The 27,828-nt window shown below is 31.5% G+C and overlaps 1 long non-coding RNA gene across 1 annotated transcript; it reads left to right on the top strand.

The window, feature by feature from the left end:
* The first annotated feature begins 2,047 nt into the window (after window positions 1-2,047).
* Window positions 2,048-3,982, top strand: LOC126879293 (uncharacterized). The gene is made up of 3 exons (XR_007696032.1): window positions 2,048-2,173; window positions 2,590-2,728; window positions 3,552-3,982. It is a non-coding gene; the product is annotated as an uncharacterized LOC126879293 (long non-coding RNA).
* Window positions 3,983-27,828: the final 23,846 nt, after the last annotated feature.

Raw genomic sequence — 27,828 nt, 5'->3', positions numbered from 1 at the left:
GAATTAGGAAGGTAGTTAGGGGCTTGTTTTCACTGATTTTTTCGTAGAGAAAAGCAGGTACCGATCTTTTTTGATTATAAGTCGCTTAATTTTCATGCTAGAAACTGCTTATTATTATTTTTGAAAGGTATAATTGTATACTTGAAAAAAGTTTATGTAAGTTTTCCTCGAAAATTTCTAATTTTTCCCATTATTTGGCTTTGAATATTTCAAATTATGCATTTGACGAAAAAAGCTTACCTTTAACATGCCGTATCTTGGTTTGTATTGGTCTTAAAGATATTATTTAAAAAGAATTTGGTTTGTGTCACTAAAAGATACAATTTCGATATATACAGTTTTTTTGATTAAATGCGTATTTTTCGAGGTATTCTCAAAAAATCCTCTAAAAAAAGTTGATTTTTTCGTCGAAAAACTATTAGTTTCAAGCGCGAGTAACTCTAAAAATATTAGTTTTACGAAGAAAATGTAAAGAGTATTTATTCTTTGAATCACTTTTTCCATCGAATTCCACGGTTAAAATGTAATAAAAAATTCCCACCCCCCGAGATGGGGTGGCAACCACCCCAAGGGTTTTAGTGTATGATAGCGGCATGATATAAAAAATTATCCTTGGACTATTCCCTACTTTCTGTAAAAATTTCAAGGAAATCCGTGCTGGACGATAAAATTGTGAGAAAAAATGCTTCATTTCCTTAATCGACTATTGGGGCCGACCGACCGGCTCTGTCCCGTCATACAGCTGACCGACTATAATAACTTTTATTTATATTTAATTTAGAATGTGTGTACTGATTTTCAGCCTTAGTAAATGAATTTAATTACCTTCGTAGGACAGCAACTTTGATACCCTCTCAGTAACCCCTGTTCTACGTTTCGCTTGACCGACCGCAGTATGTTTCTCTACACACTCACAGTAATCAACTGTGAAAAATCTAATTTTGGTAAATTCAAAGAGATTTTTCAGCGCTGCCTCTCCGTCTATAACACGGTTTTTGCTCCAGATTTTAAAGAACCGCTTGGAATAACATGAAATTTGGCGTACGTAGTCAAAGAAAAAAAGTGATATTGTGCCGATTTGTGTTTTCCCCTGGGAGTGAGTTTCTTCCCCTCGCGGAGGTGAAAAAATATAGGTTGAAAATAAGTCCCGAAGTGGATAAAATAACTAATTCTATGTAACTTTTATTCTAGAGGGTTTCTCAATAAGTTAAATGATTATGTTCATTCTTCAACAGAAAAAAAAAACACGATTTAGACGGTTTTTCGCAAATAACTCACAAAGTAAGTATTTTATCGGAAACATTATTAAGAAAAATATCTAAACCCGGTAGAAGCAGAGTTGTAACTAATGAAAATATGTGCATATTCGTCAAATTCCAAGTCGAATATTTCAACCTGAAATATCCAAAAAATTAAGCACTTTTTGGGTAAAACTCATTACAATTTTTTTAAAGTATTTAAAAAAAGTCTTACAGCCGGTTTCCGAAACGTTATTCAAATCTTCGATCATCTAATCGAGCTGTTAGATTTGATCAACTGTTAACCAGTGACCGGTTTCTGAAACGTCGATCATCTTAAAATTATATGATCATAGAAAATCGATTATCTGACATACGATTTGGTATCGATACTGTCACAATCGGCTGTCATCCTTCAAAATTTCATTTTATAACCAAAAAATTTCAATCCATCCATAGTATATAACTACAAACTACATAATTTATAAAATATATTAAAAATGAGCAATACCAACGGAAATCCTCCACGCAAAAATTATACTGAGAGAGAGAGAGAAATGTTTGCTGTTGGAAATAATTGGAAAGTAAGTACGAAATTGTCTAACTTATAGAACAAATTTCTAATTGTATTTTTGTTTTCAGATACAAGCATGTTATAATTGAAAACAAATAATAATGTACCAATGATATGTCCACCAACCAAAACAATGAAACCTGGGAAAAAATAGCGCTGAATTTCCCAGAACTCCCAAGCAGCTGAACACTGCATATATAAACTTAAAAAGGGTCACTCCCCAAAAAGTAGTAGAGGAAAATGTAAGTGTATAAAACTTTCGGTTGATTTAGAGCTATATGGATTAATTACATTGCAGATTCAAAAATATAATGAGCAGAAGGTTTTGGACCAGTTGAAGAGAGACCAAACTGCGGACAAAGTAGGTATACTTAAATTTATAGCTCTTAACACCAGGTCAGTTGAATTACACTATTTCTGAGTGGAATATTTATATAAAAATATAATCCAATGAAACTAATTGCATGATGGGAACTAACCTAGTGTTGAGACAATAGAAGTTTAGTATTTGAGGGTGTTAACGCCAAAGAGGTGTAAGTCATATTTGTGAAATGATGGAAGTCTTGCTTTATAACTTTGATAAATAGACATTTTTGCATCAGGAAAAGTGGTGTAAGTATTTACAGTAAAAACTTACACACCACTTTTTCTCTGAAGAGGTATATAATATCAAGATTATAAAATAGGGCTTACATCATTTCAAGAATATGACTTACACCACGTTGATTTTAACCCATTCATTTCCTAATCAGTAATGAACTAATGAATTGTTTTCAGAAAGACATACTTGCAACAGGTGGTGGCACATTTAGGCCTCGTCTCACAGATGTACGGGCACAAATCTTGAGTTTGATTGGCAATCAAATCCAACCTTTATGCAACAGTTGTGACAGTGCATCTGGTTTCTTCAGATCTGGTGAGTCCTTATTTTATTAATTTATTTAAGTAAAGGTAACTAATTTTAAATTTATTTATATATATATAATGCCTGATCAATATTTCCAATATTATCTGAACAATAACCTGTATATGGTCTTGATCTGTACAAAACTTCTGAATTAGAACATCTTTTTGTTCAGCACGTTATCCACAAATGTAGTAGAGTGACCATTAGTTTAACTATTTAAAACTATTATCTGATAATGCTAGGTTTATGTATTCTATGGATGTAGCAATAGAAAGAAGCCACCTTCTGTTAAAAAGGATGATTAGAAGAGGGAGGTATGGTATAGTCGGTCTAGTCAGTTTTCTAAAGATTAACTTAAGTTTATCCATTGTTTCCAAAGTACGTACATCCGGATGTAAGTTTTTGACTGAATCTAGAATGTTTTTGGCATCTGAAAGATTTCCATCTAAAATGGATATTGTATCCTACAGTTCTAAGCCAATTTAAGATTTTTTGAAAGGTATTATTGTTTAAAGTTTGATTGTTAAAGATATTATTTCTATGTTGATCAATAATAAATCTGATAACAAGGGTGATAAGCGGTTACCCATAGCCAGACCTTGTGCCTATCTATAGACATCATTAAACAAAAAAAAGATCTTCTGTAAACCAAATTTAAGCAAACTTAAAATATGAGAATTAATATCTATAAATATTATTAATATGAATTAATTATTATAATTATTCCAATTCTAAATTAAGATAGATTATTAACTTAGCTATTAAGATAGCTAAAGTAAAGAAAAAACTATCTGGTACATCTAAAACAATTGAATTTTTTTTATTTTTATAGTTGCACAAGATAGTCAAGTGGAAGTGGATTACCTACAATTGGAAGACACATAGCAGACGTCCAATGTACCCTCTACTTCCACTGTGCTGCTCAGTACACCCACGACAGCTGCTGTCCTGCCCAAGAAGACAGCCAAGATGTCTCAGGCTCGTTCAAAAAATAAAAAAGTAAAAGATCTAGGGAGCGAAACCCTTAATGTATCTTTTACAAAAAAAAAAATTGAAACAGCAAGACTAGAAAAAAGAAGTAAGATAGTATTTTTCAACAAGAAAAAAAGAAATTTTAGAAGTAGAGCTTCAAATAAAAAAATTCAAACTCAATAAATTATTAGGTAATAGTGGTTAGGTATGTACCTAATAAAGTAATTTTAAATAAAAATTGTAATTTCTTTAAATAATAAAATTAATAAAAAATGTGTTTTTCAAAGTTTATTTACCTACCTGTTAGAATGAGTTATTACCTACTAGCTTCGTCCTCTGCTTCTTTGTCTTAATGCATTCCACAATTCTTCATTTGTTATGGTGTTGGACCAATACATCTTCAGAATATTTTGTGGGAATCTATTTACAAAAACTCTTCCTTGCATTTCCTTCTGATATTGTTCATGTCTCACTCCCATATCGTAGTATCCCTCACATATAGTAGTATTGATTTGATGATACTATTAAATGTGTTTTGGCTAATTTATGTTGAGATATGATATGAGAGGATTTCAAAGGCCTGTTGTCTGTTGTTCTTTTTCCTATTCTATGTTTAATGTTTGCCTGGACTCCAACTTTTGCACTATTATACTATCAAGATAGCAGAATTCTTTAACATGTTTTATTTCTTCTTGATTTATGTATAGTTTACCATGCTCACTTATTCCTATTCTCATCTCTACTATCTTATGATCTTAGTGATGATTTTAAGACCAACCTCATCTGCCTTTCCCTCCAGCTTCCTTATCACGTTCTTCATGTCATCTATTGTATGTGATATCAAGCAGATATCATATTGCATATCCCAATGTTGGATTTAATTGGCAACCAAATCTAATCTTTATACAACAGTTGCAGATGGTGCATCTGCGTACTTGCCATGTAGTGAGTCCTTATTTTATTTAATTATTTAACAAAAGGTAAGTAGTAATTCTAAATTAAATATTTAAAATTAAACATTATTTTTTTATTTTCACACTAACACAATATGTTGAAGTAGAGCTAAACTAATGCTCCCCTGTAGCACCATCTACATGTGTGTGCAGCCCAACATACGGTGAGCATGTAAAGGTTGGAATAAATTCATTTTCTCCAGAATGGACGATTTTGGGAAAAAATCCCGAAAGAGGTCAATTTTTATTTTTAAATTACGACTTTTTGGCATTATTATCATACTAGTGACGTCACCCATCTGGGCGTGATTACGTCATCGATGATTTTTTTAAATTAGAGTAGGGGTCGTGTGGTGGCTCATTTGAAAGGTAATTGAATTTTCTAATCAGTAATATAAACATTAACATAATTACTTATACAGGCTGCCCAAAAAATTTTTTTTGATTAAATTTATTGACATAAAAAGAAGAATATATTTTATGTCATTTATTTGATTCAAAATACACTTTACTGCTCTTAGAATTTAGAAAACAGAAAGAAATGTTTATTTGAAAAATATTCTTTGCTTTTCGCTTAAATTAAATGTTCAAAGTGTCAAGAGGCAGGTGGGTGGCTGCTTTAATATTGAATTTAAGCAAAAAACAATATTTATTTGTCAAATAAACATTTTTTCCTGTATTCTGATAGCAGTAAAATGTATTTTGAATTAAATAAATTACACACATTCTTCTTTTTATGTTAATAAATTTAATTAAATTTTTTTTTTGGACAGCCTCTACAAATAATTGTTATTGTTTAGATTACTGAATAGAGAATTGAATTACCTTTCAAATTGACCTGTTTCGGGATTTATTTCCAAAATTGCCCAAAATGAATGTATTCCAACCTTTACGTGCTCACTGTATAATTACACTATAATATATTTAATTTTAAAAATTAAATTATAATTAAATAACTAATAATTTTAATTAAACACTAAAATACCCTTTATTTAATAACTATTTAACCTATATAATAACTAAAAAACTCTATTTAATAACTCTAAACAACTATTTATAAACATTAACAGCCCTTTAATCAACCAATAACCTCAAATTAGGTGACAGTTCCTTTTGGTCGCCGTGTGACATGCGAAATTGGTTAATCAGCGTTTCGGAAACTCAAAACACTTATGATCGGCTGTTAACTAACGATTAATCGTTTGTTAAATCATATGATCGACTGTTCTTGAACTCCCGTTTAACTGGTGTTATTGAAACTCAAAATGTATTTGATCAACGATTAACCATCGATTACATAATTTTTGAGATGATCATCCTTTCGGAAACCGGCTGTTAATTTTGTTTATTTTTAAAAGTTTTTAGCATAAAAAGTAAGCAAGTTACGAATAAAATAAAGTTGGTCCCTTTATTTTGGTAAAACAAATCAGGAAAATCACCCTTAATTAACATGTTAAATGAAATTATACGATACCGCTTCACAAGTTGCTTTAATTATGTATTATTTATGGTAGGGGAGCAACGTATGCTAAATGTGCAGTTACTCTTGCGTTATGGGGACCTATTTTGGGTTGTGAAGATTAGGTCCTAAAATCAAAAAAAGTTTTAAGTAAAGTTTTCCATTTTAGTGGGGACTTTCCATTTTTAATTTAATTTTCCATTTCCAACAATCGTTTTTTTCAGATTATAGCGCCATCTATCCATAATTCGAAAAAATATCTCGAATAAAAGTTACTTATTTTTACGTAAGGAATCCAAATCTGCAATAAACAATGGGGATCCCATTTAAGATTTTAAAGTAACCCCCCACTCCAACTCCGCGGGGGTCGTGTTTGCTGCTATTCGATAGATTTTTCAAATATTGAATACGTGTATTTTTCAGTTTTTCGATCTGATGTTCACTCCCCACCCCTCTATGTAGGAGTAGTGTTTGATGTCATTCGATAGATTTTTGAAAAATATTGAGCACCTATTTTTTAGTTTTTCGATCTGTCATTCATTTTGCGAATATTCGTTTTTTTTTCTTGTAAAACTTTGGGACTCGCCCATTTTCTTACGCCCCGCTCAAATCGTCAGATTTTTTAAATATACACTGTTTTGCATGTACTTAACTTAACTTATCTTAATATGACGATTTCGAGTTTTTCTAAGGATAGAATTTTTTTTTCGGCCACTCCTTAACGAACTTCCCTGCATTAAGAGCCAATATATCGCACTAATAAAGTTTTCCATTTTAGTGGGGCCTTTCCATTTTTTATTTTTTTCCATTTTAATCTATTTTTTTTAGATTGTAGCTCCATCTATCCATAATTCGAAAAAATATCTCGAATAAAAGTTACTTATTTTTACGTAAGGAATCCAAATCTGCAATAAACAATGGGGGATCCCATTTAAGATTTTAGAGTAACCCCCCACTCCACCTTCGCGGGGGTCGTGTTTGCTGCTATTCGATAGATTTTTCAAATATATTGAATACGTGTATTTTTCAGTTTTTCGATCTGATGTTCATTCCCCACCCCTCTATGTGGGAGTAGTATTTGATGTCATTCGATAGATTTTTGAAAAATATTGAGCACCTATTTTTTAGTTTTTCGATCTGGCATTCATTTTGCGAATATTCGATTTTTTCTTGTAAAACTTTGGGACTCGCCCATTTTCTTACGCCCCGCTCAAATCGTCAGATTTTTTAAATATACACTGTTTTGCATGTACTTAACTTATCTTAATATGACGATTTCGAGTTTTTCTAAGGATAGAATTTTTTTTCGGCCACTCCTTAACGAACTTCCCTGCATTAAGAGCCAATATATCGCACTAATAATACAATAGTGTCGTAATTCAAAATGTTTCGAATTTGACATAACACTATATTCAGACGTGAAATTCAAGTCCCTAAAGTCCCTAAAGTCAATAAAACCGTCGTTTTAATAGTGCAAAAAGTGAATAAGAGATGACGCCATAAGACGTTATTCATGACTGACCGACTATAGTTATCACCCTCACAATATTGCGCCATTTGTAGTTGCGGCCAACAGTGATCGGGAATGTACGTGTTGCTTTGCTCATAATTTTGAGTTTTCACGTTATTGCTGAATCAGGTATGTAATTTGCATATCTCTATTTTGAGTTGTTGCATTCTTGTTGATTTGAACCTAACCATAACATTGTTGTTTTTCTATTTATTACACTATTTCTGATTTACACAAACACGTTTTAAAAGAATATTTTTACTAACGACACTATTATTGGTTCAGTTCATTATTTTTGACATGCTACACTATTGTTGAGTCATAACTTAAAACCATTTTTTTGTTGTTTGTAAAACATTTATTAATCATTATCTATTTTTCAATCAACGTATAGAAATAACTCATTTAAAATGTGCAGCAGTGTTATTAAAAAAGCTTACTAAATACTAACTATTTTATAAATTTAGGGTTACCACACTCTTCGTGACGTTCTTGTTCATTTCGTCCATTACCTATGTTAATAATTACTTAATTCATTTTTAAGGGGGCGATTCATAGCAACAACTGATCGTGGGCGATTACTTGTTGCTATGGCAACAAATTTTGAGGATGGCGAGCAGGAAAACTCTTCACCGTCGTTATTCCCACTGGTGAGTACAAATAATGAACCTGGTGCCCAGATAGAAAACAGTGACGTTACTAAAGTACAACCGGCCCCTATACCTTCACCATTTACGAGTCGTCAAAGTACTTCAAGAAATTGACGTAAACAGTGACCTTTAGTAAGGTCAGTAATGTTAATGCTATTAAGTACAGAATCCAACCAAAGGCAATATCACATTTCACCGGTGCACTCAGACCAGAGCGACTTTGATTCCGATGATTCCGACCATGTCGAACAGTAAAACCATCAAGTAGCAATTCCTCAAGAAGCTCTTCTTCAAGAAGCTCTTCATCGGGTTGCCCTTCTACTAGTAGCTCTTGGAAAAAGCAGAAATTATGGCAAATTACGCGGTACAGACGAAAATTTCATATCATTTGCGTCTGCAACTATTTTTACCGCATTTTTACTAAATATTTTAACATCTTCTTCCATACCCCAAAAATATCAATGTGATTTTTGTGAAAATTCCACACCTGTAATTTTGAACCAATCAAAATACGTTATTTTGACAGATCACCTTGGCAACGGAGGTATTTTATCGGAAATTTTTTGCTCGTGGGGTACCCAACAGCGAATTATAGTGGAAATTTTTTGACGTTTACAATAACAGAACATTTTTGACAGACTGGTTTTTATTTGTTTACATAATTTAGTTTTGATTCATTTTCTATCACTTGTAGTTACTCAAAACTTATGTAAAATTGAAGAATATACTATTTTCTATCTTGAAATGGTATTCCCATGCAACTACAATGAGTAGAAATTACGAATAATGTGAAAGCCTAAATAATTGCTGACAAAGCTATGGCGCGCTATTAATCTGTTCATGCAGCTTTGGATTTTCAAATGCAAATTTGGTGTGGAATTTTCTTAGCGAATACCACGCGAAGTCAAATTAATATCCGGAAATTTTTTTTTTGATCATGAATATTTTTAGAAAATTTCCCTCGTCTGCGACTCGGGAAATTTTCAAAATATTCATGATCTCAAAAAAATTTCCGGAAATAATTTGACCTCTAGTGGTATTACTAGTGAAAATTTCAAAAATGCTGATGAGAATGGAAAAAACAATATTGTTGTGACGTACGAAAACCACTCGAAAGAAAAAGAACTGTCCAGAAAGGAGAAAGAAAAAGAAAAAAATGCTAACATATAAAATATATTAGATTCAACAATATTCGCCGTATTTGACTTGCAAGCTGTGCTGCCAGTACCAAGAGGCCAAGTTTCAATATTTTTTTTTTATAAAAGTAGAATTAACTGTTTTAATTTTACAATGAGCGACAAAGAGTCCTCAAAATTTCCCAAAAACTGACGTAAACCGCAGAAAAAAAATTATTAAATCAAGTTGTAGTAACACAAAATATTTCATAAATAATGTCATAACTAAAAATAATATTTTATTTCGATCATTTTGCTTAGAACAATACCGTTTTAACTCAAAATTCTTAAATAACTTCACTGACAGTATTTTTTTATGTATTAATTTTTTGTTTACCTGCAATAGGAAATGAGTAATGAGTTTTTCGTTGATTCTGAAAAATCACCTTTTTTGAGTTAGGACACTATTGTATTATTAGTGCAATATGATAGAGGTACATTTTCAGGGTACAAGGATTCTCCCCATGTAATAATCTGACGCGCTCGAGTAACTGCAAAAATCCCCGCTTGGAATCCCCTACCATTAATATGATCTGTAAGCTTCATCGGTACAAAGTGCTAATTTAAAAAAAAAATTAGTTTTAAATACAATTTTTTAAATTTTTATTTTGAAAAAAATTATTCTATTTTAAAATAACTTTTCTATCATAAAGACGAATTATACATTTTAGGTTACTTCGTCGATATTTAGTAGTATGATCAAATGATCACATACAGTTCGAAATGTGTTGTTGTCTGTCTCACGATCTATATTTTGCATCTTCTATTAGTTAAAATGTTGTGGTAACTAAAGGCAGATGTTGGTATTTAACTTGCTATTTGGTACTTATTTATACAGGGTGTTTCATTAATAATTGTCCATATAGTAACTGGAGAAACCTTAGCGCAAAATACGAAGATTTAACCTAAAACACTCAAAATAAAATATGGTTCCTTACTGAGTTACAGGGTGTTTTATCTAAAAATTTAAAAACTATTTTTGCTCAGCATTTTAAAACTCTTCGACCTATACGAAGCTATACGAATTGGTAAGAATAAAGTCATTAGTTTTCGAGATATTTGAAGTTAAATATGAAACGGCACAGTTATTTTGATTAATTTATGATATGATTCATATGATTATAATTTAAAAATTATTTGTACCCAGTACTTTAAAACTACTCGGCGTATCCTTATCATACTTGGCAGAAAGTGTAGGTACTGTACACCCTACCAAATTAAGATAAATAAACGTTTCTAGCTACTACCAGAGGCGTACGATATGGGATAGTGGCTGGTTCACCCTTCCCAAATTCTACGCCACTGACGAAATTGCTGTTTTAGTGTAATTTTTTGATTTTGCAATACTTTTTATGGAAATAATGTACTCTTCATTCGTAACGATAAAATGATTAGTTTTCAAGATATTTGAAATTAAAAATGAAGCGACACAATACACTGATCAAAATAACCGTGTCGTTTCATTTTTAACTTCAAATATCTCGAAAACTAATGACTTTATCGTTACGAATAAAGAGTATATTATCTTTATAGAAAGTATTTTAGAATCCAAAAATTGAACTAAAATAGCAATTTTGCCAATGGCGTAGAATTTGGAAAGGGTCAACCATCCACTTTCCCCCGTCGTACTCCTCTGGTAATAGCCATAAACGTTTGTTTAGCATAATTTATGAGCTTGTATAGTACCTCTACTTCCTGCCAAGTATGAAAAGGGTCCGTTGAATAGGTTTAAAATGCTGAGCCGTTGAATAGTTTAAAATAAAAAATAATTTTTAAATTTTTAGATAAAACACCCTGTAACTCAGTAAGGAACCACATTTTATTTAAGTGTTTTAGGTTAAATCTTCGTATTTTGTGCTAAGGTTCCTCCAGTTACTATATGGACAATTATTAATGAAACACCCTGTATAAATTCATAGTCAACGTCTTAAGATTAACATTACTTTCAGAATAAAAAACGGTGGCGAACGACAACTACCAACAAATAACAATACTCATCTATCCAACACTATTTCAACATATTCACGTGTAATAACAAATACGAATGCCTTACACCTGATTCTGGTCAATGTTTTGTGCCTGTATGAAAGCATTGCAATAGCACGATCATTTCACAGACAAGTAATGTTTTATGTTTACTCATGGCCATGTTTACATGTAAGGGTGGTTAATAGTATACCACAATTTTCTGTTTGTTTCTTATTTTTCATCAGACATTTCCTCTGCTGAGTTTATAGCTTTTAATCTTTGTTAAAGCACAGACGAGAACTCAGATCGCCAAGGATTTGAGCTATGTATAAGAAATATTTAAAAATATAAAGACGTTACTTATTACCACTCTTGTAATAATGAGTTCCCGTTTCCAGGGAACGAAGAAATATTTGGTAATATATTTTCATTTTCAGTGAAATAATTAGAAAGTTAATTTGCCTAAAAATGTCGGTATTTTAATTTATCTGTCTCATCGTGAATGTGCGCTGGTTGAATTCATCATGATTCAACATGATTCAACATATATATGCAAATGCCACAACAGCAATAAACTTTCACACCCAAACTCAAAAAATAAAACTAAAAAGGGCAGTTAGACAATGAGACAAGATGTCACCAAAACTATTCAATGTCTTAATGTAGCATGCATTCCAGATGTTAGAACGGGAAAACGGAGGTTTGAATGTCGATGGTGAAAGGCTGAACCACCTATGATTTGCAGATGACATAGTTCTAATAACCGACTTCTTAAAGGAAGGCCACAGAATGCTGCAAGAACAACAATGAATTTCTCAGAAAGCAGGGTTGAAAATAAACTTTGGGAAAAATAAATGATGACCAATTTAGTACCTAGCAAACCATGGAAACTAGAAAACTACCATATTTCAACAGTTGACAAATACATCTATCTCTGCCACGAAATACAAATAAGTACAGACAACCAAACATGCGAATTATCTAAAAGAATAGTTTTAGGATGGGCAGCGTATGTCAAACTAGGAGACGTGTTCAAGGAAAACATCCCATACTCTGGGCTAATTAGCAAAATTCATGGAAAAGTTATTTACCAGCAATATAATTGCTGGAATCGAATTATAAGATCCTATGTATTAATAATATAGGTATGCAAAGTCAGCATATAGTGTGCTACTTTTTTTATAAACAAAATGGCGCCGACAAATCGTATTTTTTTCAATTATTGCTCTATAACTCCGAAGATTTTAATTTTACAACAAATACACCCAAATAAAAATTCACCGCAATTAAATTCTGCATAGAGGTATGTTTTTCACGATTTGCTCCGATGAAAATTTTCCTCGGAAAATGCGGGTTTTCCCAACGAAATCTCTAATTTTCAAATAAAGTTTTAGGTAAGTAATTATTAATCAATAATTATATAACTTAGTGACATCAAAGCTTTCTTGGTATATATTGTAATTCCAGAAGCTGGTGAAAATTAAACGAATATTTTAGCAACATTTCAATTGTTAATTAACAAATTACGATCGCTATAATAACCAAAATAATTATGATACATTGATCAAACTTTAGTCCGTTCTTTAACGGTAAAATATTGCAAAACCTCTAAATTTTAAAGAACAGCTTGGATTGACATGAAATTTGGCATACACATAGCTAACAAGTCAAAGAAAAAAAGCGATATTATGCCAATATGTGCTTTTGCCCTGGGGGTGGTTTTCACCCCCTTTTGGGGGTAAAAAAATATTCGTCCAAAGAAAGTCAGGAAATGAATAAACTGGCTAATTTTAAATAACTTTTGTTCTATAGAGTTTTTTCACTAAGTCAATACTTTTCGAGTTATTTGGCAGTGAATATGTTCATTTTTTCAACAAAATAACCACGATTTAGCAAACAGCAAAAATATAAGCCTGTAAAAAATTTAAAAAAATGGTTTATATATCACGTATCTACACCTAGTAGAAGCAGAGTTATAGCTAATGAAAAATAGGTTGATATTCGTCAAATTCCAAATGGAATATTTTAACGTGAAATAACCAAAAATGAAGCACATTTCGGGGAAAACTCATTACAACTTATTTAAAGTGTTTAAAAAAAGCTTCATTCTTGTTTTATAAAAAAAATTTCTAGCATCAAAATTAAACAAGTTACGCTCAAAATAAAGTTAGTCCCTTTTGGTTTTGGTAAAAAAATCGAGAAAATCACCCCTTAATTAGTATCTTAAATGAACTTAATCGTTACGAATTCACAAGTTTCTTGACTCGTGTATATATTGTTTATATGATCTGTAAGTTTCATCGGTTCAAAGTCCTTATTATTGAAAGGGCTGTAGTTAAAATGGGTTGAACGAGTCACTGATCACGAATGTATGCAAATTTAGAAACACCAAATCTTAATCAATTTTTGTCTAACAGAAAAACCAAGATATATATTCCAATATAGACTCCCAGAAAAACCAAGATGATATTCAGAAGAGCAAATCTTACTTTTTTTGCTTTTCGAGATTTTTGGTATCTCTAACAATTTATAAGTTACTTTGAAAAAAATCATATTTTTCAAAATTTAAATTTTAAAAAATTTTATTTTGAAAACATTTTTTTTCAAAAATAAGCACTTTGAGTCGATGAAACTTACAGACCATATAAACACAACATAAGTAAAATAATTTGTGGAGCAGTAACGATTAATTTCATTAAAGTTGCTAATTAGGGGATGGTCTTCCCGATTTTTTTTTGCAAAAATAAAAGGAAACAACTTTATTTTGAGCGTAACTTGCTTAAATTTAATGCTAGAAACTTCTTGTAAAAACAGAAATAAAGCTTTTTTAAACACTTTAAAAAAGTTATAACGGGTTTTCCTCAACAAGTGCTTAATTTTTTGAATATTTCACGTCGAAATATTCTATTTGAAATTTGGTGAATATGGATCTATTTTTTCATTGGCTATAACTCTGGTTCTACGAGATCCAGAGACCTAACGCGTACACCGTTTTTTTTTTACTTTTTTATAGGCTATATTTTTGCTAAGAACGTTTTTTTCGACAAAATACTTACTTTTTGAGTTATTTGCAAAAAAACCGTCTAAAAATGTGGTTATTTTGTTGGAAAATGAACATTTTCACTCACAAATAACTCGAAAAGTGTTGACTTGGCGAAAAAGCTCTATAGAACAAAAGTTACTTAAAATTAATCAGTTAACCCATTTCCGGACTTATTTTGGACATATATGTTTTACTCCAAAGATTTTAGATTTACACCAAAAACACTCGTTTTCCCAACAAAATCTCGAATTTTCAAATAGATTTTTTGAGCAAGTAATTATTTATCAATAATTAAATAACTTGGTGAAATAAAAGCTTTCTTGGTATAGATTAAAACTGCAGAAGCCGGGGAAAATTAAAGGAATATTTTAGCAACAATTCAATTGTTAATTAACAATTTACAGTCGCAATAACAGCCAAAATATTCATGAGACATTGATCAAACTTAGAAAGATTATAAACATGTGATGCCTATTTAATATTTTGTCGACAAGATATAAATTTTTAATTTTTTTGCAAAATCTTTAAATGTTAAAAAAAATAGTTATAAACAAATTAACATTTCACAGAAATTGTTTACTATATTATAATTTTAAAAAAGACTTAAAATGCGTATTGCAAAGATCTTGAAAATGAATGCTTTAAAATTGTTTTCCAACCATTTGCAAAAAGTTATGTAACAGAAAAATAAACATAAGATTACTCTATTGTTTAGAATTTGTTTTAATTGTTTCAAAGCTTAAAAGTGAGTTTATGGTACAAACTAATTAGTTTTAAAAAATATCAGACATTATTTCAATGGTTATATTTTAATCAAAGATTAAAAATGTTTTTTTGTAATTTTTAGCGCGAAAGTAGGCTTGATACAGAGCCGGAGATGTTCACTCGAAGCGACTGACACGCTTTAAACTCGCGCAAGTTGTGTATGTGGACGGGTATAATACATAATACATAGCTACGGTACTGTATTAGTCTACTTTCGGGCGTGTAAGTTCCAAAAAAATATTTATAATCTTTAATTAAAATATAATCATTAAACTAATAATCTATATTTTTTGTAAGTAATTAGCTTGTACTTTAAACTCACTTTAACGCTTTGAAAGAATTAAAAAAAATTATAAACAACGTATAATCGTATGTTTACTTTGCTGTTTCATAACTTTTTTGCAAATGGTTGGAAAAAGTTTTAAAGCATTTATTTTCAAGATCTTTGAAATACGAATTTTAGTTATTTTTTAAAATTAGAATATATTAAGAACTTCTGAGAAACGTTAATTTGTTTATAACTATTTTTTTAAACATTTAAAAATTATTCAAAAAAATTAAAAAAATTTATATTTTGTCAACAAAATATTAAATAGGCATCTCATCTTTACAAGATTTCAAAATTTGATCAGTGGATCATAATTATTTTGGTTATTATTGCGACCGTAAATTATTAATTAACAATTGAATTTTTGCTAAAATATTCGTTTTATTTTCACCGGCTTCTGGAACTATATTCTAAACCAAGAAAACTTTTATGTCACCGAGTTATTTAATTATTGGTAGATAATTACTTATCTAAAACTTTAGTTGAAATTTAAAGATTTTGTTGGGAAAACCCGCATTTTCCGAGGAAAATTTCCATCGGAGCAGATTGGAAAAAACTTGTCTTTATGCAGAATTTAATTTCGGTGAATGTGTATTAGGGCCGTTTCGGCCGTTTCGCCGTCGAGCCACTTCGCCGTCGGCCGTTCCGCCGTCGAGCCAGTTCGCCGTCGGCCGTTTTGCCGTCGCCATCCCGGCATTGGTTAACTTTACAAGAACGTGTTAACATACTAACTTTTTTATACTAAATGTCGCAAGAACGTGATAACATACTAACTTTTTTTTATTCTAAATGTCAGTGAAAATAAAATGCTGATGTTGCTAGTAAAACCAAAAACAAATCATTAAATAGATAAATATGACTATTATCAGATTCCCGGAAATAAACAATATTGAGAAAAGGGATTTCAATTTCAATTGTTTTTACTGTATCAAAAATAAAAAACTGAATTATGCAAAAGTGATAGTATATAATCGTTCGAAAACCATTCAAAACTTATTTACAAGTAATGATCATCCCGAAATTATAAGTACGAATGCTAACAACGAAATGGCGACGGCGAAATGGCTCGACAGCGAAACGGCCGACGGCGAAGTGGCTCGACGGCGAAACGGCGACGGCGAAATGGCGACGGCGAAACGGCGACGGCGAAATGGCGACGGCGAAACGGCGACGGCGAAATGTCCTAGACCCTGGTTTTGGTGTAAAGTTAAAATGTTCGGAGTTATGGAGCAAAAATTTAAAAAAACACGATTTGGGGGCGCCATTTTGTTAATAAAAAAAGTAGCACACTATCTGCGGACTTTGCATACCTATATTATTAATATATATAATCATAAGCTTCGATTCCAGCAATAAAATTGCTGGTAACTAACTTTTTCCAAAAATGGCCTATTTTCCGATAATCAGCCCAGACTACCAATAAAGCTAAAAAGAAAAGCATTTAACCAGTGCGTACTTCCGGTGCTCACTTATGGAGGTGAAATACTGATATTGACTAAAGCATCAATAAGAAAATTATAAGTAGCACAATGAAAAATGGAAAGATCCATGCTTGGCCTAACTTTGAGAGAAAGAATACGAAATGATGAGTTACGGCGAAGAACTGGAAGACATCATAAAATGCATTACCAAGTTAAAGTGGAATTGGTCAGGACACTTCACAAGACAGAGAGACAACAGATGGACAAAAAGATTTTAGAGTAGCGGCCAAGGCCAGACAAATGAAGTCGTGGAAGACCATCTACAAGATGGATCGACGACATAAAAAGAATAGCGGCAAACTGGATTGCAGCTGCGCAGGACAGAGAAGGGTGGAGACATCTTGAAGAGGCCTTTGTCCGACAGTGAACAAATTTGGCTGTGAGATGATGATTAAGGGTGTGTATATGTTACCGGCCAAACCCGATTTCAGAACAAACTAGTTTGGCCTATGCCAAACTAGTTTGTCGTAAGCGCGTTAGGATAAACTAGTATGACTTAGGCCAAACCAGTTTGTCCTATCATGCGTAAGCCAAACTAGTTTATCCTGATATAAATACACAGGCTTCAGGCCAAACTAGTTTGACCTATGCCAAACTAGTTTATCCTGATATAAAGATGCCACTTCAGGCCAAACTAATTTCGGCTAGATTTCGGTTTCGTTAAATGCAGCTGCAATAAAAACTGCTCCACAAATAGATGTAACTGCAAGAAGGCCATAATACTCTGCAATTCGAAGTGCCACCCCAAAGTTCTTCATTTAGACATAAATAATGATTTTAATAATTGAGCTATAATTATTGATTTTATAAAAAATACTTATCATTTGTTTCAATATTATTGTTTGTTTGTTACGAATAATTATAATTTTAATAAAAATGTCTATTTTTTCAAGGACAAAGTAATTTATTTGATTACTTCTTACAGTTACAATTACAATCCACTTCTTGGCTTTTTACCATTATGAGTTTGTCGTTTTCGTCTTCCATAGCGCTCTATTTTCCCAGTCGCCATCTCTGAGGTCTATCTATCATAGCATTTCCTATGTAAGTTTTCCATCTCACAGCAGGTCTTCCTCTCCATCTTCATCCCTGCGGATCCCAGTCCAGTAATCTTTTGGCCACCTGTGCTCGGGCATTCTTTGTACATGCCCGTGCCATTTCAGGGCTCTACTTTTACTACCACAACTTTTTTGTAATTGAGCATTCTACTTCTATTCTGTTTCATATCGCACCCTCAGTGCAAGACTGCAGTAAGTGAAAATAAGTAAGTTTCGAGATAAAGACGATTTTGTTTATTTTCGTGCTAATATCGGTGAAATAAGACACAAGTTTTAAGAAAAATTAACATTTAATTATGATTTAGCATGCTTTTCAGCCCATATTACATTAACCAAAAATAGAAATTTAAATAAAATAATATTGATGCAAAAATAATTAGGAATTTCAAAGTTACAACACTTTTGCACGGAAAAAATTGTTAATCACTACACATTTAGTATTAGAATTTCAAAGTTACAACAGTTTTGCACGGAGAAAATTGTAAAAAGTGTAGACACATTTACTTTTACAGTATAACCTGTGTTACAGGCCACCTGCCAACATCGGCCACCTGTACTAACGGCCAGTTAAATATTCCCCAAACCAATTATGTATATCTACACTACAAAAACTGGCAATACCGGCCACTTTTCTATATCGGCCAATAGTTCTTTCATTTTTAGTGGCAGTTGCTGACAGGTTTTACCGTAGTTGTTGTCCTCTTCTCGTACATCATCTTGTGCCAAAATATTTTTATGAAAACTATGGTGGGCTTCTGGTATCATACCCGAATGACATAAGTATACCAAATCTTTCTTTTTGGCCATTTGAATTTTTGGCTGTTCTTTGGCAAGTTTTCTGAGAATAGATATTTTTGACCTCTCAGTATTGTCAATACACAAGTTTTAAGATAACTGTTTTTTCTATCATGAGAAAAAATACTTTTTGGTCGTAAATAATTAGTCTTAATTTATGTGGTTTTAATCCAATCTAACAAATAAATGGTCAAACGATATCGCACATATGTTATGGAAAATACATATAATATCACACCAAGGGACATAAAATTTACATGAATAGATTGGTCTCGAAAATCTTTGTTTATTGTCTCAGCCGTTAATGGATTACGTAGACGCGCTGTATATTAAAATTAAACACCACAGATATAGATATTAAAATAACAAATATCTTACTTTTTTCATTGCTTCGTTGCAATGTTCCGTGCAAAATTGTTGTAACTCGGTTACATTAGAGTTACAACAGTTTTGCACGGAACTTATGTTCAAAAACGAAAAATAGTTAAACTGTTGTTGTTGTAATATTTAGCCCATTAAGCATTTGAAAGTTACTAAAGTTTTACAGGGGATAGATATGCATGTTTACAATCTAATTCCATGATTACTTCATTGTCATAAAATTTTGAGTTACTGCAGTCTTGCACTGAGGGTGCGATATTTTCTCTGTTCTTATACTATCCTAGCTGGTGATTTGTAGACACCTTCTCATAAACTCCAATTCAACTGTTCGTATTTTATTTCGTATTATTGTTGTCATTGGCCATTCTGCCGCCCGCTCATGTAGGGTAATTTCAGCACTATGCCCTGAAAATTTTTTTGTGTTCTCTTTAGTTAGAGTGTTCTTCCATATCACTCCATGGAGTGCTTTCGTGGCTTGTTTTTCCTGTACTATTTACATGTCTATATTTTTCATACAAGTGGCATCTCGGTTTATATTATTTACCCTAAATACTTAAAAGTCTTACAACTCTTAGTATCTTCTAAACTTATCTTTAAACCAACAACCAATATGTAATCAATTACTTTCGACTAGATTAAATTGGTTTAGACTAGGCTAACCTAGTATATCCTGATATAAAAACATAAATTACTTCAGGATAAATTACAGTACACACTTGATACTCCGACGTTTTGCAGTCCGACACGCTCGGTAGTCCGACGCACCTCCCGTCAAGGTCGCCGCCGTGTCTGTTTGTACCGAAACCTTCCGCGACATGAATGAAATGTATTAGCTTCCATATTTCTTTTAATAAACATGTTTTTAGTTAGTCGAAATGGATGTTTCATTTGCGTATTAATCTTGGTAGAATTTTACTCATAAAATTTAAGAATATTGTAGGCTACTGCTAGCAAAACAATGCCAAATAACACTTTCAGTAATCCGGACACTTTTGGTAATCCGACACCCCTTTGGTCCCATTCCTGTCGGATTATCAAGGGACAACTGTAGTTTGGTCTAGACCTCAGAGATGGCGACTGGGAGAATAGAGTGCTATTATGGAAGACAAAAACGGCAAACTCATAATGGGAAAAGCCAAGAAGAAGAAAGTAATTCAACGAACTACTACGGCTTAATATAAATAATAAATTAAATAAATTAGTTTCTTTTTGGAAAAATAATATTTTTTTAAATTATAATTATTCGTAACTAAAAAAACAATAATATTGAAACAAATAATAAGTATTTTTTATAAAATCGATAATTATAGCTCAATTATTAAAATCATTATTTGTTTTTACATGGAGAACTTTGGTGGCACTTCAAATTGCAGAGTATCATTACCTTCTTGCAGTTACATCTATTTGTGGAGCAGTTTTTATTGCAGCTGCATCTAACGAAACCTCCGAAAGCTAGGCAAAACTAGTTTGGACGGAAGTGTGCGTCTTTATATCAGTAGAAACTAGTTTTGCCTAGGCCAAACTAGTTTGGCCTGAAGTGTGTGTATTTATATCAGGATAAACTAGTTTGGCCTACGCGCGATAGGAGAAATTAGTTTGGCCTAGGACATACTAGTTTATCCTAACGCGCTTAGGACAAACTAGTTTGGCCTAGGCCAAACTAGTTTGTCCTGAAATCGGGTTTGGCCGGTAACATGTTATATATAGTCCAAGCTGTGGGTGAAAAATTGGTCGATTTCAGGATATAATTCAGGAATTTTTGAAACCTATCAGGTGTTGTAAAGGACGATGCCAGGAAAAACCTATAGTAAAATGTAACCAAAAATTTTGTGCGGTTTTTTATTTATGACGATTTTCATTTGTTAAATTTGCAATTTTTAAAGATTTTTAATTTTGCAGCTTAGGATATTCATTTTAGAGGAAAAGTTTTAAATAGAAAATTGTAGTAAATTAAAAAATCTACAATTTGAGCTATTGCAAGTTTAATTTTGTTAATATGTTATTGCAAAACAGCCTGCGAAAAGTCCAAAATGGCCGTTTTTTGCAATTGCGTTATTTATTGTAAAAATATTTTTTATATATTTTTTAAGGCTTTAAAATGAAGATATTTCAATACTAAAAATAAAAAAAATTTGTAGTGCCCGATTTGTGAACTTGTTGCTTAGATATTATAATTTGTTTATCCCAAGAGGTCAAATGACCAAGGCTATAACTTTTTGAAAAAAAAATCGTACAGAGCTAATCCAAGATCCACTCTCCTTTTAAAGAATTATATTTTCATATTCTGATATAAATAAATGCGTATAACATTTTTCAACCTCTTATTTCGGGTTTGAAAATAAGGGGGCAAATTTCGTTACAAACATTTAGAACTAAGGCCGCCCTGTACATCCTATGAGTTTCTAACTTACAGATTATTGTTGCTGAAGCCAAAATAAAAATTAAAAATCAAATAAAAATATTCTACGATCAACTGAAACCGAGATAATTGTTTTTGTTTTCTTAAATCGTAGTGATTTTATTTATAACAATTAAGAAATTATTTCACAGTCATTGACTAAAGAAAGACTGATATTATCTTAAAATAAAAATTATTATGACCGAAAGTTACATTTAATTATTAAAAATGATTTTTAAAATGTAGTGGAGGTTTATTTTTCGTTTCGACTGTGATTTATTGTGTCGGTTGCCTTAGCAACGGCTAGCAACTTATAATACATTGAATCACGGTTTTCGCTTTAAATTTTAAAGCACCGCTTGGATTGACATTAAATTTGGCAAACACATAGATACTATGTTAAAGAATAAAAATGATATTGGGCCTCTTCGTGCTTTTGTCCTAGGGGTGAGTTTCACCCCTTATAAGTGGTGAAAAAATATATTTTCAAAATAAGTTCGGAAATGGATAAAACGTCTAATTCTAAGCAACTTTTGTTCTATAGCATTTTTTCACCAAGTTAATACCTTTCGAGTTATTTTCGAGTAAATACCTTCATTTTTCAACAACAAAAAATACACGTTTTTAGGCGGTTTTTGACAAATAATTCTAAAAGTAAGTATTTTATGGAAAAAAAGAGTTTTAACAAAAATATAGCAAATTAAAAATTGAAAAAAAAAACGGTGTACGCGTGAAGTCTCTAGACCCAGTAAAAACAAAGTTCTAGCTAATGAAAAACAGGTTCATGTCCGTCAAATCTCAAAGTGAATTATTTCTACGTGAAATAACCGAAAAATCATGCACTTTTTGGAGAAAAATCATTACAACTTTTTTAAAGTGTTTAAAAAAATATGTATATCTGTTTTAAAAAAAAGTTTATAGCATCAAAAGTAAGCAAGTTACGCTGAAAATAAAGTTGATCTCTTTTTTTTTGGTCAAAAACTCGGGAAAGTCACCCCCTAATTAGCATCAAAAATGAAATTAATCAATTTTACTTCAATGTTGTGTTACTCGTGTATGTGTCGTTTATATCTGTAACTTTCATCGATTCAAAGTGCTTATTTTTGAAGGGGCAGTAGTTAAAAGGACTTGAATATACAATAATCACGAGTGTATGCCAATTTAGAACAGCCATATTTTAACAAATTTTTGCCTTTAAAAAAAAAGTAAAAAATCCAAAATATTCGTAACAGCAAAAACTATTTTTTTTTACTTTTTGTGATTTTTGGTCACATTAATAAATTTTAAGTTATTTAGAAAAAAAACATTTTTTTTTAAATTAAAAATTAAAACAGATTTACTTTAAAACCAATTTTTTTTAATAAGCCCTTTGAACCGATGATACTTACAGATCATATAAATAATACATGAGCAAAGTAACTTGTGAAGCGGTAATGATTAATCTGATTTAAGATGCTAATTGGGGGTTGACTTTCGAGTTTTTTGGCCAAAAAAAAAGAGATCAAATTTATTTTCAGAGTAACTTGCTTACTTTTGATGCTAGAAACATATTTTAAAAACAGATATACATATTTTTTAATTCTTTAAAAAATTATTTTTCTCCAAAAAGTGCATGATTTTTTGATTATTCCACGTTGAAATAATTCACTTTGAATTTTGACGGATATGAACCTATTTTTCATTAGCTAGAACTTGGTTTATAATGGGTCTAGAGATTTCATGCATACATCATTTTTTTCAATTTTTAATTTTATATATTTTTGTTAAAAGCCATTTTTTCAACAAAACACTTATTTTTTGAGTTATTTGTCAAAAACCGCCTAAAAACGTGTTTTTTTTTTGTTGTTAAAAAATTAAGGTATTTACTCGAAAATAACTCGAAAGGTATTAACTTGGTGAAAAAATGCTATAGAACGAAAAGTGCTTAGAATTAGACGTTTTATCCATTTCCGAACTTATTTTGAACATATATTTTTTCACCCCTCATAAGGGGTGAAACTCACCCCCAGGACAAAATCACACAGAGGCCTAATATCATTTTTATTCTTTAACATGTTATCTATGTGCTTGCCAAATTTCATGTCAATCCAAGCGGTGCTTTAAAATTTAAAGCAAAAACCGTGATACAATGTATTATAAGTTGCTAGCCGTTGCTAAGGGCAACCGACACAATAAATCATAGTCGTCACGAAAAATAAATTTCCATTACATTTTAAAAATAATTTTTAATAATTAAATGTAATTTTCGGTTAAAATAATTTTTATTTTAAGATAATATTAGTCTTTCTTTAGTCAATGACTGTGAAATAATTTCTTAATTGTTATAAATAAAGTCACTACGATTTAAGAAAACAAAAACAATTATCTCGACTTAAGTTGGTCGTAGAAAATTTTTATTTAGTTTTGAATCTTTATTTTGTCTTCAGCAACAATAACCTGCAACTTAAATACTCATAGAATGTACAGGGGCGACTTCAGTTCTAAATGTTTATAACGAAATTTGCCCCCTTATTTTCAAACCCGAAATAATAGGTTGAAAAATGTTATACGCATATATTTACATCAGAATATGAAAATATAAGTCTTTAGAAGGAGAGTGGATCTGGGATTAACTCTGTACGATTGTTTTTCAAAAATTTATAGCCTTGGACATTTGACCTCTTGGGATAAAAAAATTATAATATCTAAACAACAAGTTCACCAATCGGGCACTACTAATTTTTTTTTAAGTTTACTATTGAAAGATGCTCATTTTAAAGCCTAAAAAAATACATAAAATTTATTTTTACAATAAATAAGGCAATTGCAAGAAACGGCCATTTTGGGGTTTTCGCAGGCTGTTTTGCAATAACGTATTAACGAAATTAAACTTGGCATAGCTCAAATTGTAGGTTTTTTAATTTACTACAATTTTCTATTTAAATGTTTTTCTCAAAAATGAACATCCTAAGCTGCAAAATTAAAAATCTCTAAAAATTGTAAATTTAACAAATGAAAATCGTCATAAATAAAAAACCGCACAAAATTTTTGGTTACATTTTAGTATAACTTATTCCTGGCATCGTCCTTTACAACATCTGATAGGTTTCAAAAATTCCTGAATTATATCACGTTTTTTCACCCACAGCCTGCGGTAATACTACAACGCTCTGTTAGTGCTAATTTTTATTTAATTTTCTTTGCTTACATTTTTTCCTCCGTTAAGTTTATAGCTTTTAAGCTTTTTTAAAGCACAGAAAAACATTGAGATCGCCAAGGATTTGAGCTATGTTTAAGAAAGACTTATAGATATAAAGACGTTATTTATTACTACTCTTGTAATAATGAGTTCCAGAAAGTTTCCAGGGAACGAAGAAATATTTAGTAATTTATTTTCATTTTCAGTGAAACAATTAGAAAGTTAATTTGCCTAAAAAAGTCGGTATTTTAATTTATCTGTCTCATCGTGAATGTTCGCTGGTCGAGTTCTTAGCTCTTTTACAATTAGGAGGGAATTGTACAAATAAGAATTTATGAGTTCGGTTTCGTTTTAATTAAGCCGAAGTGGAAGATATTTTAAATGGCTACATTTAATTTTCAACGCTCGAGTAATAAACAACACAAAACGCCATGTCTTGCATTTCAAGACGTTGTTAGATTACTCGCCAACATTTCACTTAAAGGATGTTGTGACTAGCTACAATTTATCCGGTTTTGCTTTACTCTTGTTGCTTTTAAGCTCGCCAACATTGAATGTTTGATTTTAATCACCAGTTGACGCCTTCAAGTTCACAATTTATAGCCGTAGGAAAACTTGGATGTAAATATTAAGGTCGGAAATCGGTGAAGGTTAACGCTGAACAGAATATTATGAAGCTTTGCAATAAATAAACCACGAAGAATGTGATATTTTAAAGGTCACATAATATGGTCATATAAATTATGTACTTTTAATCTAATTAATGTTTTCTGGTAATTTGAACTTCAAACAATTTTGTTTCTGTACCCTTTCTTAAAGTACTTTTTTATTGATTCAGTCGGAATAAGATTTCAATCTGTTCACTGATAAAACAATGAGTAACTTAATTCTAACCTTATATAACTAAATTTTTCGAGGCTAAAGTCTTACTCAGCAGTTCTTCCTTAGATTATATCGGCATGTCGCCTAATTTATACTACAACTAACTAGTAGGATACTGCACTGGAATAGCTCATATGGTTTAGTTCTTTTAAGTCGCTGGTCTGGTTCGTATTGCCAAGTAGCTTGATCTCAACATTCACGTGACGATAGAGCCTGTCTTCGTGGTTCCTGACAACTTTTGAGATAGTCTGTCTAACGGTATCGATCCCCAGATCTTTGTGGATTTTACTATTTCTAATGTACCAAGGAGCATGTACGATATTCCTTAGTACCTTGTTCTGGAAACTTTGTAGGATTTGTACATTACTTTCGCCGGCACACCCCCATAGTTGTATGACATAACTCCAAACAGGCTTGAGGAGTTGATTGTAGAGTAGCAACTAATTATGAATTGATAACTTGGAGTCACGTCCAAGCAAGCAACACAATTTTTTGAAGTTATACTTCTTTAGGCGCGATTGAGAGTAAAATTTCATAATTATGCGCGCATGCGCACACAGACAGTATGGCGTTTAGTTGCTAAATATTTCAAGTTATGTACAGTCCGTCTAATTTACTTACCGTTGCACGTCATTATCTACGCCAGAGACCTAAGTTGACATAGTTGCCAAAGTATAAAAAAATCCTGAATCCATTTTAAATCAAATAGATCACATAATTATTGTAAACGTGGATTATACAACAAACCAAATTAATATTCAATGTAAATAAATAAAAACTTAAGAAATAGAGAACAAGAGTTAAGTTATAATCATTTAAGATTTGCAGTGCAAGCGTTTTTGCACTGCATTGTTTAATTATTAAAAAACGGCTCCGAACTCTTGGGAGAAGCCGATAGGTTTCTTTGTATATGTCTACAATAACAACTAAAAAAGTTGTCCTGATATATTATAAATATATCAGTGCAAGTTGATATATAAATATATCAGTTGCACTGATACATTATAAATATATCAGGCAAGAAAAGGCGTGAAAAGAATATATTAGTGTTTTTAGTAAATACATTTATTATAATTTTTGTGTCTTTGGATTTGTCTTCCTCAGGATAAAGATGAGTATTTTTAAAACATTTTATTGTATATTTATTATACTTCACCTTATCTGTTTGTTACCGTAAATTGTTATTAGGTACGTCCGAACCGATACAGACACAGTCCTCGTAGCGTATTTGGTATAGCATTCGGCCAGAGCTCGAGAGGTCTTGAGTTCGAATTCGGAGCAATCCTATACTTTTTTTTATTTTTTTGAAAGCGGTAAGCACAAAATTAGTTTGGTGGTTAAAAAAAATTAAAACAAACTGTTTAAAGTATATTTATTTTTAAGAAATCATATAATAGAAGTATAACTTCTTACGTGCGTACAAAGTACACATACATTCTTTTTTATATCTTATTCCAACCTCTTATCTTTTCTTATTAATGTGAGCTTTCCATCTGAGTTTTGCATCAAGAGTGATTCCCTAGATATATTTCAGTAGGTTCTCATATCGAACTTTGCTTTAAGGGTCACATGCACTTTTAATCTAATTAGTATTTTGTGTTAATTTTTATTTTACACAATTCGGTTTAGTTGTAGGCTCTCCTAAAATATTATTATTTTCTTTTTAAATAATTATCACACAAAAATTTCACGTGTTTTCTCCTTTTTATAACATCTTCTGTTATCTATGTTCTTAACCCTTTCACTGCGGAATTTTTTTTGAAGACATGCCCAGGTGCTCTCTTTCTACTGGTAATGGAAGTTTGAATGTGCATGTGTTACGGATCCGTGCCACTCTCACATACGTGCCACGCGCACATCTGTGCCACGCGCACATCCGTGCCACGCGAACTATCTGAACACTCAGCCTGACACGGATACGTGCCATACGCAATGGAAGGGTTAAAATATTGCGTTCTTTCATAATCGTTGTCTTTACTGTACTAGGCAAGGCAATGAAACGCTAAACCTACCAATTTGCTGCAGCAAGATGAAGTGCTATGCAACTTTTTGAAATTGATTCAGGAAAGTGTGAGGAAAGTTTGTGAACAAAATTTATGGTGGTAAACTTGCG

The sequence above is a fragment of the Diabrotica virgifera genome, chromosome 1 (assembly GCF_917563875.1).
Source record: "Diabrotica virgifera virgifera chromosome 1, PGI_DIABVI_V3a".
Classification (NCBI taxonomy): domain Eukaryota; kingdom Metazoa; phylum Arthropoda; class Insecta; order Coleoptera; family Chrysomelidae; genus Diabrotica; species Diabrotica virgifera.
This window is presented reverse-complemented; position numbering and strand designations above follow the sequence as displayed.